Source organism: Narcine bancroftii, chromosome 3, assembly GCF_036971445.1.
Source record: "Narcine bancroftii isolate sNarBan1 chromosome 3, sNarBan1.hap1, whole genome shotgun sequence".
Taxonomy (NCBI): domain Eukaryota; kingdom Metazoa; phylum Chordata; class Chondrichthyes; order Torpediniformes; family Narcinidae; genus Narcine; species Narcine bancroftii.
Window position 1 is genome coordinate 52,042,425 of NC_091471.1, and position 20,661 is coordinate 52,063,085.

At 36.9% G+C, this 20,661-nt stretch overlaps 1 long non-coding RNA gene across 2 annotated transcripts in view; it reads left to right on the forward strand.

The window, feature by feature from the left end:
- LOC138757171 (uncharacterized) overlaps window positions 1-20,661 on the forward strand; it is a 109,303-nt gene that overhangs the window by 66,868 nt on the left and 21,774 nt on the right. The gene's annotated exons all lie outside the window — the stretch shown is intronic.

A 20,661-nucleotide genomic window follows, 5' to 3' on the forward strand; every position in this document is an offset into this window, starting at 1 on the left:
TTGGACTTGGTAGAGCAGATGGAATTCAATGCATCTTTTACTCAAATAGAGATAGAGGAAGCAATGAATTCATTGCATGTTAATAGATCTTCCAGCAAGGATGGTTTTCCACCAGAATTCTATCAAGAGATTAAGGATTTCTTAATGCCTATTTTTATGGAGATATTAAATCAAGCAATTAGATAACATAATCTGCTAGATTCCTCAACAACAATAAAAACTGTAATTCCCAAGAAATATAGAGATCCATTGAAACAGTCATCGTACAGTCTGATAACTTTGTTGAATACAGACTATAAGATACTAGCCAAAACTTTGGCAAACAGATTGGCAAAATTGATAAATAAGGACCAAACAGAATTTGTTAAGAAAAGGACAATGTAATCATATTGCTTAGTATAATTCATTTGGCCCAGAAAAGAGGTGACTTAAATGTGGCAGTTGCCATGGATGTAGAAAATACTTTTGATAGACTGGAGTGGGATTTTTTTTAATTTAAAGTGCTGGAAAGATTTGGATTAGGTCAAAGCTTCATAAATTGGATTCAAGCACTATATAATGAACATGAGGCCAGAGTTGTGACAAATGGGAAAGTATCTACAGCATTCTCACTGTCCAGATCAAGCAGACAAGGATGTCCATTATCTCCAGCTCTTTTCATATTGGCTATAGAACCTTTGGCAGAAATTATTTGATGGGATCCAGACTTAAAGGGGTTCAAGGTTGACCAAGATGAACATAAAATCAGTTTGTTTGCAGATAATGTATTAATATATTGGACAGAACCAGAAACTTCTTTATAAAAGCTGCATTTACAACTGGAAGACTATGGGATGGTCTCTGGGTATAAAATAAATTGGGACAAAGGTTAGATTATGCTGTTAATTGATGGGGATTATACAAATTGTCACAGAAATATGCAATTTAGATGGACAAAGAATGGGATTAAGTACTTGGAGATTAAAACAGATAATGATTTGAAAAATGTATATAAAATGAACTATCTCCCTTGCTTAAGAAAGTTGAATAAGATTTAAATAAATGGATAACTCTTCCAATAACTTTGACTGAAAGAATTGAGTTAAAATGAATATATTCCCATGTACGCAGTACCTCTTCCAGACTCTTCAAATACCATTATCACAGAAGGTTTTTCAAAATTTGAATAAATTAGTTAAGAAGTTTCTTTGAAAGCTAAGTTAGCCAGAGTCTCCATGGAAAAAAATAACTTGTAAATACCATATGGGAGGTTTGCAACTCCAAAATTTTAAATATTACTGTTGGGTGACCCAGGTGAAATTTGTCACTTCCCTCTTTGACGGAAGACACAAAATCTATTTCTGGTGGAAAAGAGGCACCTCTAAGAAACCATATTTTGAATATTTGGTATAAATTGAATAATTTAATTGGACAAAAGGAAAAATATCTCCAAAATTCCCTTGACTCAAAATAGATTAATTCCTTTAACAATGGATGATAAGGTTCTACATACATGGTCCTGGAAAGGGATCAGGTATATAGAAGATTGTTACGTGCAAAGTCAACAAATGTAATTTGAACAGTTAAAATATAGGTATAATATTCTTAATAATACAATCTTCTGCTTTCATTTAAGAGCTTTTTTTTCCAGAGATGAATTAGGACAAGCCATGATGTTAGCAGAGTGCAGTGAAATGGAGATTTTGATTCAAAAAGAGAGAACAAGGAAGTTCACATCTGCAATGTATTCCTTACTTCAGTTGGGCACTCACAAATGGGAGTTATATAAATCAAAACAAAGATGGGAATCTGACTTGAATATTAGCATTGTGATAAAAACTCATCCGATTTATGTCAGGTCAGCATGACCAATACAATAAATGTAAGATATAGATTGGTGCAATATAACTTTTTGCATCAGTTATATCTTATCCCATAGAAATTACATAAATTTAATTCTAATAGATCGGATATATGTTTTAGATCCGGTAAAGAAACAGGAACATTTTTACATTCCACCTGGTCATCCTCTACAATGAAACCTTTTTTGGGAAAATTTAATGTTATGGGCCCACAGGACCCCAAAACCCAGCAGCAATAGAAATTCACCAAGGCAAATATTTACTTAAACAAAAGTTGTTTTAAATTTTCTTTAAACATGAAAACAGGATCAATCTTTAACTTATTACTATTAACTTAACTTATGTAATGTTTGTGTAAGTTTAGAAAAGCTCTTTGATTCACAATCCAATCTCACTCCTCCAAGTTCACTGGTTGCAGGCAATTCTCATACTGTGCACAGAATTTTATATTTATGAATTTCACCAGAATTTGGTGCTTGAAAGGTAAATGGTTACTGCTCAGGAAGGTTCTTGTCAGTTTTCAGAGAGATATTTGTTCCTCATTGGACACCCACAACTGATTCCTTCCGATCAGCCACTTCAGTGTCTTGCTGAAGAAACTTGCCCCATCAGGGTTTTCCAGATGATAACCTATTTCTTTCAGGTCACCACAGAGTTTCTCTTCTGTTTCTCTTATTTCAGTTGAAACATGAAACAGCCAGCCATCTCCTCTTGTATGGACCATGAGGCCTTTGACCAGGCTGAACTCAGAACTCAAAAACTGTCTTCAAAATGGGGTTTATCTACAAGCTTTCCAGCTTGTCCTGTTCCAGTCCCAGCTGCTGCTGAACTGTGGAACTGATTTTTCTCTCTTCTCTCTCTCTCTCTCTCTCTCTCTCTCTCTCTCTCTCTCTCTCTCTCTCTCTCTCAGAAAAAAGCACACAATCCTCTTAGAATAGCCAACTGCAGTCAGACAGACTGCGGCTTCAGACCTAATTTTCCGAGTTTGTTCATCTGTTGCTTTCCAAAACAATAGTCCATTACTTCACAGCATGTCCAATTAACACCTACTTGTGAAGCCCTTATAACCATTCTTCAAAGTTTTTTGCAAAGGCACCTGGAGCCTGGACTGTCTGGCTTGAGCGGAGCTCTGGCATTTTAAATGAGATCTGTGTGGTGAAGTATTTGTATGTCACCTACACTAAAAAAAACTGCCACAATTTATATCCTTTAAAACATATCTATATACAATATAAAATATAATATAATCTGTCACATTAAGGATATTATTAGACCAGATTATTGGGAAACAATTGCCACTAAGTCCACAATGAGGCTGTCTTAGCACCAATTAGAATTTCTTAAAATTGCATTAGCAGTGGCCAGGAAATGTATTGTGGATATTTGGAAGACTGATTTCCTTCTGGACATAGTGATGGAATGTGGAAATATATAGTTGTGTTCCCCTGGAGAAAATTCCTTACAATCTAAGGAAGAAATATACCATGTTTTTGCAGGTGTGGCAGCCATACTTGCAGAATTGTAGGGTTGAATATTTAAGGATAATTATTCTGTTCCTAAGTTCTACGACCTTGTTCTTTCCCTTATATGAGATCTAGGCAAGAAAAGGAATTAGATATTCTGAAATGGATCTTGGATCCCAACATTTCCTGCTCTTCTCCTCCTTTTCTGTTTTTTTTCTCTCTTATCTATTTTCTTTCCTTTCCTTTCTATTTTTCTATCTCGGGGTTTTGTTTTGGGGGAGGGGAGATTGGGCTATTTGGAAATATGGACAACCTGTATCATTGATTTTTTTTTTCATTTCAATTTATGTAGTTAGGTAATGGTTAATTCTTAATACATGTTTGACCACAAAATTAACATAAAGTATTAAAAAAAATAATCAGATTCAGTTTTGTTTCCAAGCACAAAGTTAAAATCCTTTTAGTCACAGTTTTCTGGACCATCCAATATTTCAAAGATCTTTTTCAACATTTTGTACTCTAAAGTCAGTTGCACCATATTGTCAGATTTGTTTCCATGTATTTGTTTCATTCCTGCTTTTGATTTAACTTCACAGAAATAATCACCAGCAGGATTTGCAGAATCTTCTAATGCTTCATTCACATCCATTTTTGATTAAAACAATTCTTCTTTATTGATTTAGATATTCCTAATTTATTTTCATCAATAAGATTTTATAAGAACAGTTTGCATTCTTTTGAAGGTTCTTTGAATTTCACAACAGCTAAATTTTTTCTTTCTAATGATCCATTTATTGTCCATCCAAGTATAGTTCTAATAGCGTAAGGTCCTTCTATTGGTTCAAATGCCTTTGGTACATTCAAACCAACTAACATTTCTATCTCAGAGTTATCTTCTCCCGGTATATTTCCACTATTCACATCACTTTGATGTGGGATGTTTCCTTTAAGCACGGACATGGTCTTCTATCAAGACCATAAAAATCATCACTGTGTTTTCCAGCTACCTTTAATCCTGAAACCATGTTAGTTTCAACAAACTTTCTTTATCCCATGGTTTCCAATAGAATCTTTGTATTTTCTCCTTCAAGATTAACCTTTTCATGAGCCCCTCAGTACAAAATAATGCAGTTCTTCCTGGGTCAGGAAATGTATAAGTCTATACTGTTGCATTAGACATAAGATTCCCTTCCTGACCTTAACTTGTATTGCTACTATAGAGAGTTTGCAGTTATCTGCACCAGCTTCAGAAAGGCCATTTGTCAATACTGAAGCTTCAGTACTGTTTTCACCTGTTTATTTTATCATTGTTTGTTCTTTTTGTTTCCTTATTTTCCTTGAAGATGTAGCATTTTGGGATGCTTTAGATTACATATATCCAATTAAATGTTTTTGAGATATTATAAGCAATAATGATGTCATTTTATCAACTGTTTTGGGCTTTTTTTATGCGTTCTTATATACAACTGAATTATGCAATTGTCAATTCTGTATACATGTTTATATGTTAAACTCAATAAAAAATTTTAAAAAGAAAAAGATTACTTATATTGCAGCTGAGTTGGCCTGCAACATCACAGGCACCAGACATCTATCGAGAACATCTACATGAGGCAGTGTCTTAAAAAAGCAGCCTCTATCCTCAAAAACACCCGACTCCCAGGCTATGCCCTCTTCACTCTGCTACCAGAGGGGAAAAAGCTGCAGGAGCCTAAAGATGAGCACTCAATGACACAAGAACAGCTTCTTCCTGTTGCTATCAGATTCCTGAATAACCAATGAACCAAAGACACTGCCTCACATTTTGTGCTCTCTTATTGTTAGTATTATTTTATTTTATAATTTTTTTTATAGTCATGTCGTAAAATAGTTATAATATGTATGTTTGCACTTTGATGCTTCTGCAAAACACCAAATTTCATGCCAATAAATCTTGATCCTGATTCTGAGTTTTGCAGTCTTTGCTGATGTCTCCTTTACACAGACAGTCAAAACACACTCCATTTTCCTTTAGGAAAGCAATTTTCTCACTATGTATCTTCTTTTCCATCTGTCCACATTTTTCCAAATTGAGTTTATCATTACATAATGACCTTATTTTTCTCAACAGGTGAACTTTAATTTTCCTTAATTTCTTTATCCGCCACTGTTAGAGAGGTGGCAAATGTGGTTTCTTCAATTTTGGTTGAAGAAACAACTTGGACTTTTCAACTTCTTTACCCATGGTTTGAGTACTCTTAATTCCATACACTGGGTCTGTAACAACATCCACTTGTCTTTCAAAGAAATCAACCAAATCCTTTAAAGTAGCTGCCATCTTATGTGTTCTTTGATATTCAACTACCTGTCTTCTCCATAATCCAGTTGGGTAATTTATCTACAACGTTTACCATATTTGAGGTATGTCGTGCTCACCAAGATGTCCAATCTCTGTCATGATGTTGCAACATCCTTTATAAAGAGAACAGAAGCTTGTAAACCGCTCATGTCCCCTGGTCTTATTGATGACCATGACAGAGCCTTATCTTTCTTTATCAGCTCTAGATATTCTATCCTTGTCACCAAAATGCTTCTCTGATGACCACTTAGGGATTGTGAATCCTTGATCCAGAGCCATATGCTGGCAAGTTCTCGTGGTCATCCACTTGTGAAGTGAAGCAAATACTCTAAACAATCCTCCGAGCTGTGACTTCTAATTTCAATGCTTCATTCAAAACTTTTTATAAACCCTCGAAATTGAAGTGGGTCACCATAAAAAATTAGAATTTTTAAAAATCTTGGGCAGAGAAGAGAGTGTCTGTAACTGAATTAACAATGCATCCATTTCATCCTGTCTTATGCTTAGGTTTATATTACTTTGTCCACCTGGATTTCTGCTTCTTGCCGGGAGTGCCTAGTATGATCCTATAAAAGATGGCATTTGGCTCCTATCTTTGTCCATTGTGGCCATGATCGGGGTTTGATCTCTGGATCCTTGGATCCACCTCATTAATTCAGGATCTGGTTAATCTTGCATCTGGAGTAATGGCTCATCCTTCCTCTGCCCGGTTCTGAACTGTGTCTGTCGCACTGGGTCTGTGTCAGGTCAAAATCCGCTTAGTCCTTGACTAAGCACTTCTCATGGTTCTATCTCTGGCTCAGCCCTGTGCCAAGACCTGTCTATTTCAGGACAAAGCCCATAAGGTGGCTGTAGCATATATTCATTTTATTACCTAGACCTGTCTATTTCAAGATCAGGGTCTGGCTGTGGTTCTAACGCTGTGGTTTTGGTATCTAATAATTTTCTTTCTTGAAGTTCTTCATCAAAACTTGATATTTTTGATAATTTACTCTGAGCACCAGACACTATGGAACTTTCCAGTGCTCGTAACCTGGCCTCATTAATAGCAATTTCTTTGTCCTGTTTCAGTTGCTTTTTTTCTTTTCTTTTGCTTTTTAAGCTCTATTTTTAGCTGCTCCTCTTGCTCCTCTTCCCTTATTGCTGCCGCTCCCATGTCCATCTTATCTGCTCCTCCTTAACTTCTAAATTCAATTCAAGATGAATTATTTTCCTTTGCATTTTCAGACCTGCTGCCTCTGTTTGAATCTCTAAATGCATAGATTCAACACTTGAAACTCTGGAGCTCCTCCTACTGAAAATATTTGACGCATTATCATGTGTTTTTATTGAGTCCTGTACATCTGATGATATTTCAATCTCTGACAATGTCTCCATCTTGGAATTTTCATCCTTCCCACCACCATCTTGTGGCATGGCTGCAGCCACTTTGAGATTTCAGAGTTACACCAATGGTGTTTGGTGTAAATCTGGGAATAGTGTATCCCACACAACTACTTTCTTTTCCTTATCTAGGTCCTCCATCAATCTTGTTTGAAGAGCCTTTTTATTTCCCTTGGGATCTAATTGCCGGTTTTGTAATTCTATAACGAGCTCTGTTACTTTCATTTTCTCGACACAATTTCTTAGCGGCTGCTATTTTTTTCATTGTATCAATCGTTTGTACTCAGATATCAACATGCTCAGCAATTTTTCCAAAAACCAAAACACTCAATTAGACAAGTGGCTCCAATGCCCCAAACCGTGTTCTTATCTGTAATAAGCACAGAAGGCTTACCGCTTCTTACAATGGGTTTGATTGTTGCGTTTCTTTTCTGAGTTGCTCTAAACAGAGCCCGATCACTCCAGTCTGGTTCCAAATTCAATTTCCAACTTTTTGTTATCTTTCAATTCATCCTTCTATTGACTAATGAGTCCAGATTTTCTTTGACTTACTTTCTTTGGAGATTCATCTTCTATTGACTTCAATTACTATCACTCTATTGACTAAGCTGTAGCATCTATCTTCTTATATACTGCCTGTCGAGTCTGTAATTCCTTTATTTATGACTCGCTCTTCATAAATGATTGATGACAAGTTGACGAGGGTTTTTCAATGGTTTATTATACCTTATGAGGGCTATTTATCAAATTTGAACATGATGCTTAATACATTACTTAAAACATGTGATTGATGTGGTCAATAAAGTTTTCTGGTCTAAAGTCTAGAGTCTACATCTTCTCAGAACAAAGACAATTCAAAACTGACTGTCTTATCTTGAAACCACACAGAAAAAGATCTTGGTTTCATAGACCGATGCACTATCAATAACTCCAAAGACCAGAAGTTACCTGACTAATAGGCTTTTATTACCATAAACAGAAGGAACACCTCATATTGCTAACCTGAGCTTGTTATGGAGGAGGGGTTACGGCATTGCCATCTTTATTAGGGGAATCAAGTGGGATATTTTGTCCGCACCCTATCACCCAAGTACTAATGGGGAGGCAGAATGCTTTGTACAAACATTCAGAAAAGCAATAAAAACCATGAAACTTCTAAATGCCTCCTGGACACACAAAATCACAGATTTCCTATTAGGATACAGAAACACGTCGCATTCTATCGCAAAACACACCCCAGCAGGACTAATGACACCACCGTTGCAGATGACACCACCATTGCAGTTCATCCAGATCTGGGTCTCCGATTGCAAAAAACAGCATAGCCACAGACCTCACCTGGAACATTGGAAGTGGGCGAGAGAGTTATGGTACAAAAACTGAGCTCCTCTTCATACTCTCTTCTGGTGGGGGACAGATTGTGGAAGTGACACATTGAGCAATTATGAGCATTGACTGACACCAAGGTCCATGAACTGCCTCATGAATTGGAAGAGGTGGAATCAGACTTGCTGTGGCCTGCCCTGACCAAGTGAGGGTGGGGGGGGGGGGGAACAGAGACAGTCGCGGAACCAAGCAGTCCAGTGAGAAGTCCAGTAATTGAGACACGCAGCCAGGAGGGCAGCGAAGACGGGCAGTCGCCGCAGACTCGACTGCTGCCCTGATTATCTACAGGTCCCGAGCAAAGACCGGCACCACAAACCAGGCCAAGGCGATCCAAGAGAAAGAAGACCACCAGAATGCTTTAAGAACTATGTGCCCTGATTATTATTAAATACTTTCCCTTTTATAATTATAATTACTCATGAGAGGTATTCTAATTCTCAGTTGTAGTCCTAGGCCTGATGTAATCTCATTACTTCAAAGGGGCCCAGTCAGCATTTACTGCACTGGGTGGGGGAGAAGAGTGATGGGTACAAGCCCACCCTCTGCTGGACATCATGATGCCCACATCATGATGTCACCCTTCCATATATACAACCCTATGTGTCCGTAGCCAATACAAACAGTATTAATAGTGATTCCACCACACAGCCTACATTTGTAAGAAATGCAAAACAAACTGTGGACTGCTCCATTACTGGCAGCCCTGGCTGTACAAGTGATTTTAATCCCTACAAAATGGTCTTGAAATTAAAATGCCTTTGAATCAGCATTTGTACATCACATGTTTGTTTAATAATCTTTTGTCCACTGCTATACCAAGTTCTGAGCCTGTTTGCTCTGGACTGATTACAATCTCTGTTAAAAATTGAAGAAAAAGGAAATCCATTTGAACACATTAAAATTTGCAGATTATGACTCAAAGCTGGGTTCTCTTTGCATTTTGTACACATGGCACAACTTTGCCTGAATGTCTACCACACATGTGTGTTTGACTAGGGTGGGCTTGTAACATAAAAACCTTTACTATTTGCTGTGGCCAAAAATGTTTAAGTAGTGCATGCCATGTTTTTACTATTTACAAAATCATAAAAATGATTGATTGCTGGGAGCCCTACATTGGAGGATAGTTTTGCATTATCCTCTGTTAAAATTAAAATTAAGAACTGAAGCTTAAGACATTCCTTTTAAAACTTTAGTACTTTGGGTAAAAAGTAATGTAATTCTTTTGTAAATGCTTGCTAATAAAAAGGGATTACTTATCTACAACGCAAGTTCTCATATCTTGCCACCATCAATAATAACATTTCTGGAGGTTTGCTGATACAAATCAGTCTTATTGACGTTCAGATAAAGCTCCAGTAACTTACACTGCACTTGAAGAACTGGTTTTACTGCTTAAATATATTAAAAAAAAGATTTGAAATGTACCCTGTGTTTATGGCTTATGGTTGACCAGCTACACAGCTGCTTGAAATTTTTCTAAATTATATTGAGTCTCGAGGGAAAATAAATCTCCCAACAGATCTGCAGACAACTTTATAGTGGGGCCCTCAACTAAGGTTGTTATGCATTTTCAAAACCGTTAAGAAGGATAAAGAGAAGCAGTTAAATAATGAAATAAAAGTCAACAGGAATCGATCTATTCAATAAGTTATTACTTGGGTTGGCTTAATATGTTTTACAAGATTAATTTTGAGATTATGAGCCATAAAGTCATTGGCAGGGATATGAGAACGTCTTGCACTGTATGATTTAATGATATCTTGAAGATTATAATACCTTTTAGCAAATATTTTCAAAAGATTAAATTATGTATGACCCATGTTTCAAAACCTTAAGAAAACCTTAAGCTTCAGTCATAGTCATAGTGAAATACAGCAAGGAAACAGGCCCTTTGGCCCTTCAATCCAATTATCACCCATTGACACTGGTCCAAAATGTTTTATTCTCCCAATATTCTTCTCAACTCCCTTCAGATTCTATCAGTAGCCCACATAATTGGGGCAATGTGCCAATCAACCTTCAAATCTTTGGGACGTGGGTGGAAACCAAGTCATCTGGAGGAAATCCACGAGGTCACCAGAGAATGGGAAAACTCTATCTGGTGCTACCCAAGATAAGGATTGAGCCTTGGGCTCTGGTGATGTGAAACAGTGGGTCTGTTAGCTTTGACACTGTACCCTTCTGAATTATCATTCAACTGACTATACTACTGCATGAAATGTGTTCTGACTGGCTCTGCTCAAAGGCAAATACAAAACAATTAGTTGACCCCCCATGCATGAGGTATAATTTTAAGATGATGAGGGGATTAAGGAAAAAAGGATGAGAATTTTAAAATTAAGGTATTGTCAGACTGAGTTAGAACAACACTATTTTACAGTGCCAGTAACCCAGGTTTGAATCTGACTGTCTTTGAGGAGCTCATACATTCTCCCTGCATCTGCATGGGTTTTGTATGGGGTTTGTAGGTGTATTTTGGGGGGCATGGGCTTGTGGGCCTACTGTATGTTTATATTTGAAATGAGTGACAATATACAGCACAGAACAGGCCATTTTGGCCCTACTACTCCATGCCGGAACAAATCCCCACCCTCCTAGTCCCACTGATCAGCACCTGGTCCATACCCCTCCAATCCTCTCCCCTCCATGTAATTATCCAGTCTTTCCTTAAATGTAAATAACGTTCCTGCTTCAACCACCTCCGCCGGAAGCTTATTCCACATCCCAACCACCCTTTGCGTGAAGAAACTTCCCCTCATGTTCCCCTTATAATTTTCCCCCTGCAATCTCAAACCATGGCCTCTGGTTTGAATATCCCCCACTCTTAATATCCCCCACTCTTTGAGTCTTATTCTCTGCTTCTTCCTCTCAACGGGGGCTGTTTTTACCATTACTGATGCGCTGTGCCAATTTGCTGCTTCCCCCAGATTCTGCAGCCCCTCATGGCTGCTGCTCAATACAGGCACTGGCAACCTGGGCACTGACCTTGCGGTTGTAGGATTTTAAATAAAGAGTTCTCACGTCCTTTAACAGGCTGTTGAAGTCAGTATGGAGCTATTGACAATAGACCTGGGCAGTAGGACCCTGAGGGGGGGAGCACTGTTCCTCCACTCACCACTCTCCTCAGGTCTGTTCCAGCGGCAGCACTGCGGCTGTAGCAGCTCTGGCAGTGCCACCATGATTTTTGTCTGAGATCCAGCTGCAATGGTAGTGTCATCTGCAAATCTATATATTGAGTGGAAATGGAGATGTGTATCCCATTATATTTACTAATCCCAGCCAGTCCTCTATAGGTACTGTAATTAAATATGTTTGGCCACATTCCCGAACATCAGCATCTTGTCCTCAGCATCCCCCTTTGCAACTGGATCTTCGACTTCCTGTCTCATTCACTCAGGTCCCTTGTTGTTCAGCATGGGTGATCATGTCTCTCCATCTGTCGTGATCTCTGACACTCTGAATTGTAGTTGTTACCTCCCCTGTTCTCCTTTGGTGAAGGTTGCATCTTTGATCTGAGACCAAAGTTGATGATTATACAAGAGAAAAATACTGAAGTAGTTTCCCATTGCCTTCTCCAGTTGTAGTGTGCATACTAGATAGGTAACCCTGGCCATTGATCAGCAGGTTCATCTGCCCAGCATTTTAAATTTTACAACCATAAATTCCAATTTGTAGAATCTGCTTGTAAAAACCATCCACCCTCTGCAATCCATGGCTTCACATTACCCTGATTGGGAAGCTAAACACCTTGCCCAAGGGTGACCTATAGGCTAGGAGACAGAAGGAGCAGCTTACACCTCCTGTCTAACAAACCATAAAACATTGAACATATCCTCCACAATCAAGCTCCACAATGGTTTGCTGAAAGATACCTACTACATCTCCATAATACTCTCTATACCCATGACTGTACAGCTAAATACCTTTCCAACTCCATCTTCAAATTTGCCGATTATTCCATAGTAGTGGACCAGGTATTAACTAAGTATGAGATGAAATACAGGGATTGAAAATGTGGTGGCATGGTGCCATAATAACAACCTCTCTTGACATGAATAAGATAAAGGAGATGAATGCTGATGTCAGGAGATGGGCAGAGCCCATAGCCCTGTCCATGGTAATGGTGCTGAAGTCAAAGAGTAGAAAACTTCAAGTCCTTAGGAATAAATTTTTCCAATGACCTGACCTGGGACAAGCATGTTGATGTGATGACCAAGAAACTGCATCAATGCCTCCACTTTCTTGGAAGACTAAGGAAGTTTGGCATGTCCTTGGCCTACATGGACTCGAAGTTTCAAAGGTTTAAAGATTAATTTTATTGTCACATGATAATACATTAAAAATGTGAAATACATGATCTACTTTTGACTGCTTTAAGGCAAACAAAGAGTCACCCTGAGCATTGCCCATGGCTCCTAACAATAAAAGAAATAGAAGCAAAAGAGACACTCCATTTATACAGTGAAAGACCCATCACATCCAAACATGCTTTTCTCCCTCCTCTCAATGGGAAAAACACTTAAGAGTATGAAAACACTCAACAGGCTTAAAGTAATTTTCTTTCCTGCAGCCATCAGGCTCCTGAATGAACCCCATTATCTGCTACCCTAGTTTGGTGCTAATTGATCTCCTGTCATTAAAATCCTACACTCTGTAAATTGTGTTCTCACTGTGGCTGTATGAATCTTGAGATAAACTGTTAGTCAAGTTTATTATCATCTGATTGTACAAGAACAACTCGACGAAACAGTGTACTCTGGTCCTGCATAACACACAGACACACAGACAGACAAACAATGCATATGCAGGACAAGTATCCATCTATACAAATAAATATTGTTTATTGAATATGAGAGTCTCGGGTGGTTAGTGTGAGCATTTCCTTTGGTCGTTCAGCATTATCATTGCACATGGGAAGTGTTTCTAGCCTTCTGTTTCTTCTCACTGTACTAGGTGACAAATAAACTTAAATGTGAACTTTGAATTATAAAACACAATTCTAGTACCACCAGCTGGCCTGCTACTGCCTGATCTCAGCTTCAAGGCAGAACTGACCTCAGTTTCTTCAAGAAATAGAGCATGGGTGTGTAGAAAGGTTTTGCCCAGAAAGGTTGGTAATGTGAAGAGAACTCGAAAGTTTTTGAAGGAACAGCCAATTAAAATTTGTTAGTTTTTGTGAAGGGTTATTAAATCACAAGGATTAATATTTTAAAGATTGATTCCGTATTTCCTTTATTTCTCATTCCTACAAACTATAGATAGGGTTTTTGGCAAGGGGTAGTGCTCCAACTCAGCACCTTAAGTTGTTAGTAAATTAAATGAGCATATGCTGCAGAAAAATTCCAAGTACACACCCCAATCTTTGTTGAGCTTAATGCTGAAAACTAGGTAAAAGTAGAGGGTCAATTTTTATTTAAAATATTTAATCTGAAATATAAATGAAGGGGAATAAAGTATGTGTACAAGCAAATTTCTAATCTAAAAATTATGATGAAATAAAATCCTGTGAATCATGTTGGTAATTTCATAGCAATCGTTCTTCAATTTCTTCTCTCTGTTCACCATTTATCTCCTTATTCATTGCGGTTCTTATTTTTTTGGCAGAATATATTTTGAAAATAAAATAAATCTGTGGTAAAGTGTGCAGGCAAATTCAATATTGATTTTTTTTAAAACAAAGGACTATTTACAATATCTTATTTTGCTTTTCATTTAAAGCCTGCATGTGGAGCCTCCAACTGAACTTTCAGCCCAAAGTCAATTGGCTTTATGCCTGCAAGCTCACACCAAGACACAAGAGCAACTCGTCCGTGACAGACGATGCCGCTTTAGTTGCCCATTCAGAGCCAGCTCTTCAGCGCTTGACGTCCTGTTTTGCGGAAACTGCCAAAATGTTTGGCCTGGAAGTCAGCCTGAAGAAAACTGAAGTCCTCCATCAGCCAGCTCCCCACCATGACTACCAGCCCCCCCCCCCCCCCCCACATCTCCATCGGGCACACAAAACTCAAAACGGTCAACCAGTTTACCTATCTCGGCTGCACCATTTCATCGGATGCAAGGATCGACAAAGAGATAGAGAACAGACTCGCCAAGGCAAATAGCTCCTTTGGAAGACTACACAAAAGAGTCTGGAAAAACAACTAACTGAAAAACCTCACAAAGATTAGCGTATACAGAGCCGTTGTCATACCCACACTCCTGTTCAGCTCCGAATCATGGGTCCTCTACTGGCATCACCTACGGCTCCTAGAACGCTTCCACCAGCGTTGTCTCCGCTCCATCCTCAACATTTATTGGAGCGACTTCATCCCTAACATCGAAGTACTCGAGATGGCAGAGGCCGACAGCCTCTGAAGATCCAACTGCGCTGGGTAGGTCATGTCTCCAGAATGGAGGACCATCGCCTTCCCAAGATCGTGTTATATGGCGAGCTCTCCACTGGCCACCGTGACAGAGGTACACCAAAGAAGAGGTACAAGGATTGCCTAAAGAAATCTCTTGGAGTCTGCCACATTGACCACTGCCAGTGGGCTGATATCGCCTCAAACCGTGCATCTTGGTGCCTCACAGTTCGGCGGGCAGCAACCTCCTTTGAAGAAGACCGCAGAGTCCACCTCACTGACAAAAGACAAAGGAGGAAAAACCCAACACCCAACCCCAACCAACCAATTTTCCCTTGCAACCGCTGCAACCGTGTCTGCCTGTCCCGCATCGGACTTGTCAGCCACAAACGAGCCTGCAGCTGACGTGGACATTACCCCTCCATAAATCTTCGTCCGCGAAGCCAAGCCAAAGTGAAATGAGAACACAAGTTTTAAAGAATAAAAGTGGGAACATAAGTATTTTTATTCAATGCATTTTATTTTTTTTCGAAACTTTATTTATTAATTTTAACATATGAAGAAATTAAGTAATTCACGTACAGAAAAAATACAAAATAAAGTAATACAAGTACAAAGTAACATAGTTAATACAATACCAATCTTGGCATCTCCCCCTAACAACTAAAAACTAAGACTAAAAAAAATCTATTTTTAACCCCTAAACTCCCCCCCTCTGCACCCCCACGATAAAGAGTGAAGAATTAATACTATTAATATAATAAAAAATATATATCTTAAAAAAAGATCGATATATATAAAAAAAACCAAAAAAAATATTAATTAAGTATTAATTATTAATCAAATTTTTTTATTATATAAGAATATATATGAAAAAATAAAAACAAAAAGAACTTAAACGAAAAAAACCCAACTAATAATAAAAAAAACTAAAAAAAAGAAAGAAAAAAAAGAAAACATATATAGAAAAAATATATAATAAAAAAAGTTTTTTTAAAGAAAAAAAATGATTAATTCAAACATTTAAATTGTATATAATCAATAAATGGGGTCGACTTTAACTCATAAAAAGACATCTTATCTTGTATAGAAAAAAATATTCTTTCCATAACCAAACAAAACTTCATCTCTGAATACCACCTATCTAAAGACAATACATTTCTATTCTTCCAAGTAATCGCTATACATTTCTTGGCCACTGCCAGCGCTAAGTAAATAAAAGAGATCTGGTAATTATCTAATTCTAAATCAATCAACGGTTGCATATTCCCTAATAAAAATATATCAGGGTCTAATACAATATGAAGATTATATAGATTATTAAATACAGATTGAATACCTTTCCAAAATTGTTGTAACCGATCACACAACCAAACAGCATGTAAAAAAGTACCAGAAACCTGATCACAACGAAAACAAAGATCTTACTTACTAAAACCAAATTTTTTTAATTTTTCGGGTGTTAAATATAATTGATGTATAAAACTATAATTAATCATCGCCAATCTAGCATTAATCAATTTTCGAACACTATTACGGCAGATTTCAGACCAATCTTCTTCAGTTATTGTTAAACTTAAATCTTTTTCCCATTTCATTTTATCTTTATCCCAATCTATTTTACTTTCACTTTCCAACAAAATACGATATAAACCTGATATATAACCCTTTTTTGGAAATGAGAGCACATATTTCTCAAAATCAGTTTCAGACAGTAAATTCATTTGACGACCGCATACCTGTTTTACAAAAGATCTTAACTGATAATACACAAATATAGAATAACCACTTATATCAAATCTCTTTTGCAATTCTACAAAAGATAAAAAATGACCTTCTAAAAAACAGTCAGATAAATTATGTATTTCTTTTTCCTCCCATTGTATCAAAATAGTATTAGATTCCGTGAAAGGAACAAGTTGATTATTATATAGTGGTAATCTTCCAGACCACTTATTTTTCAATCCCATTTTATGTAATTTACTTGTCCATAAATTCATTAAATGTTTCAATATTGGTACATCATAAGTTCGTAACAAATTTTTATTCCATTGAAATAAAAATTCATTCGAAAATTTTTCAGAAATAACTGCCAATTCTGTGCCCAACTAGGCGTATCTTGTGTGGCCATTAATGCGCTAAGAAATCTAAATTGAGCAGCTTCATAATAAAATTGAAAGTTAGGTAGCCGTAACCCTCCAAATTGAAAATCCCACATCCATTTTTTCAACGCCACCCTAGGAAATTTTCCTTTCCACAAAAAATCCCTAATTACTTTATATAAATCCTTAAAAAATCTTTTTTGTAAACAACAAGGAATTGATTGAAATAAATATTGTATATGAGGAAAAATATTCATTTTTATAGTATTAATTCTTCCTAATAAACCCAAAGGTAAATCTTTCCATTTAACTAAATCTGCCTTAATCTTCTTCATTAAAGGAAGATAATTAAGTGAATATAAATTTTGGTAGTCAGTATTAACATTAATTCCCAAATATTTAATTTGTTTTGTCCACTTCAAATTCGTAATATTTCTAAACATTGAATAATCATCTTTACTAATTGATAAAATTTCACTTTTAGTCCAATTAACCTTATAACCAGAAAATTGACCATAAATCTCTAAGGAATCTTGAAGTGCTGACAGAGAAACATCAGGATCCACCAAATACAGCAAAACGTCATCCGCAAATAAATTTATTTTATAATCTTCATTCAAGACTCTCATACCTTTGATACTATCATTCTGACGTATTAATTGTGCTAGAGGTTCAATAACTAAAGCAAACAAGGCAGGTGATAATGGACATCCTTGTCTAGTAGATCTTGTTAAATTAAAGGATTCTGAAAGCAAACCATTAGTAACAACTCTAGCTTTCGGACCATTATACAGAGCCGTCGAAGTACTCGAGATGGCAGAGGTCGACAGCATCGAGTCCACGCTGCTGAAGATCCAGCTGCGCTGGGTGGGTCACGTCTCCAGAATGGAGGACCATCGCCTTCCCAAGATCGTGTTATATGGCGAGCTCTCCACTGGCCACCGTGACAGAGGTGCACCAAAGAAAAGGTACAAGGACTGCCTAAAGAAATCTCTTGGTGCCTGCCACATTGACCACCACCAGTGGGCTGATATCGCCTCAAACTGTGCATCTTGGCGCCTCACAATTTGGCGGGCAGCAACCTCCTTTGAAGAAGACCGCAGAGCCCACCTCACTGACAAAAGGCAAAGGAGGAAAAACCCAACACCCAACCCCAACCAACCAATTTTCCCCTGCAGCCGCTGCAACCGTGTCTGCCTGTCCCGCATCGGACTGGTCAGCCACAAACGAGCCTGCAGCTGACGTGGACTTTTACCCCCTCCATAAATCTTCGTCCGCGAAGCCAAGCCAAAGAGAACAAAGAAGAATCATACCAATAAATGAGAGACCAAACGAAAACTTTTCAAGTACTTTAAATAAAAACTTCCATTCTACTCTATCGAATGCCTTTTCTGCATCCAATGAAACCATCATTGGATAATTCTTCTGAGATTTAGATCTATTTATCAAAGTAATTAATCATAGAATATTATCCAAAGCATACCTATTTTTTATAAAACCTGTTTGATCACGATGTATTATGTTTGGTAAATACTGAGCCAACCTATTAGCCATAACTTTAGCCACTATTTTATAGTCTACATTTAACAAAGATATAGGACGGTAAGAAGCTACCTGTAAGGGATCTTTATCTTTTTTTGGTATAACTGTAATTATAGCATTAGAACAGGACTCAGGTAATTGAAAAGTATCATAAAGTTGTTGTATTACATTCTTAAATAAGGAAGATATATCAACATAAAAAGTCTTGTAAAACAATAGAAAAACCATCTCCACCAGGCGCTTTTCCATTTGGCATATCTTTTATAACCATTTCAATTTCACTATCCGTAAAAGGTTTATCTAACTCTTGTCTGTCTTCTTGAGATAACTGTGGTAAATTAATATTTTTCAAAAAGGAGTCTATTGCATCTTCTTTTATATCTTTACATTCAGTCAAATAAAGTTTTTTGTAAAAATTACAAAATTCATCGTTAATTTCTTTTTGACTAAAAGTAATACCCGCTTTATTTCTAATAGCTGGTATAATCCTAGATAACTGTTCTTTTTTTAATTGCCAAGCTAATACTTTATGAGCTTTCACACCCCATTCATAAAATTTATTTTTTGAACGATTCAACAGACATTCAAATCGATATGACTGTAACTTATTATACTTCAACTTTAAATTAGTTAATTGGATCTTTTGGAATTCAGTAGCTTTCTTTTGAAATTCTTTTTCACAGATTGTTATTTTCTTCTCCAAATCCTCAGTTTCTCTAACTCTCTCTTTCTTCAGTTTGGATGCAAAACTGATAATTTAACCTCGTAAAAAAGCTTTCATTGCGTCCCACTCAATGCATTTTATTAAATATCATTCAAGATGTAAGTAAGTGATAGATGCTCTGCTAAAGTATAAATCAGTAATTTCCAAAGTGGGCACTGCCAGGCCCCCCCAAGGACAGTGGAAAGATCCAAGGGGGCAGTGAGAAAAAAGGGGGAAGCCTGAACCTTCCATCTTATTATTATTTAGTTTGATGCAAAGTTTAATGAAGAAGCCAGTGCAGTAATTTTCTGGCCATCTCGGGAAAGCAGTAGTGAGAAAAATAAATGGTAACATGGTGTTCTTGTGAGAACTGGTCTCGATGGCTGCCATGTTGTATTGGTGTCACTTTTACACCCCTCTCAGTGCCACCACTACCCCCATCTCAACATCACCACTAACCCCTTGCCTCAGTACCACCACTACCCCATCGCAATGGTGCCACTAAACCCCCTCTCAATGCTGCCACTAACCACCCTCTCAGTGCCACCACTAACCCCACCCCCAGCACCATTGTATGGGAGGCGCTCGGCATGTGACCTGGAGGCCAAGAGGCAACAATACAAAAAGTTTGGGAACCACTGTACTTAAAACATGTAAAAGGTTTTATTTGTAAGTATGCTTATATGATTTTATAAATTTATGATTTCACAACATTCAAATATATAGAAGAGCAAAAAAAATGTAGTTATCTATTTCTTCAAAATCATTCTTCAATATTATCAACATATCAATAATAACCCAAAGAGTCATTTAAAAATGTCTATTCAAACCATTCTAACATAATTGAGTGTGCATATGTCAACCAACAAGAAATAGGTTTTGAACATAGCTTCTTTAAAAGTTAGTAATTTTTCTGAATAAATGCAAAACAGAAAGATGTCAAAGATAAAACCCAGCTTTATCTGGGAATGTGTTGTATGAGGAGTAATAAGATTATTCTTGTTTTGAGTGTATATGATAGCATATGAACTTATACCACTCTCTGAAGATGATTATTCTTCTTGTAAAGATGTAGCAAGTTTTAAATGGCCAGATCAAATTAAATATTTAGGTATTAAAGTAGATAAATATAAAAATCATTTATATGTTTTAAATTATTTACTGTTATTTTCTAAAATTAAAGATAATTTAGTTAGATGGAAAAACTTGCTGATAACTTTGATAGGGAGAGTGAATTGTATTAAAATGAATATATTTCCAAGACCAATATATTATTCAATCTATTCCATGTAAAATCCCTAAAACTTTTTAAAAAGATTTGAATACAGTAGTTAGGAAGTTTCTATGGAAGGGTAAAATGACAAGAGTACCCATTCAGAAATTAAGATGGAAATATGAATTTGAAGGTTTACAAGTTCCAAATTTTCAAAATTATTATAAAGCTGCTCAGTTAAAATTCATTAATAGAATGTTTGATTCTGATAGTTTGTTGACTTGGGCAGATATAGAATTAAATAGAATTAATGAAAATAGAAAGGATCAATTTGTTTATAAATGGA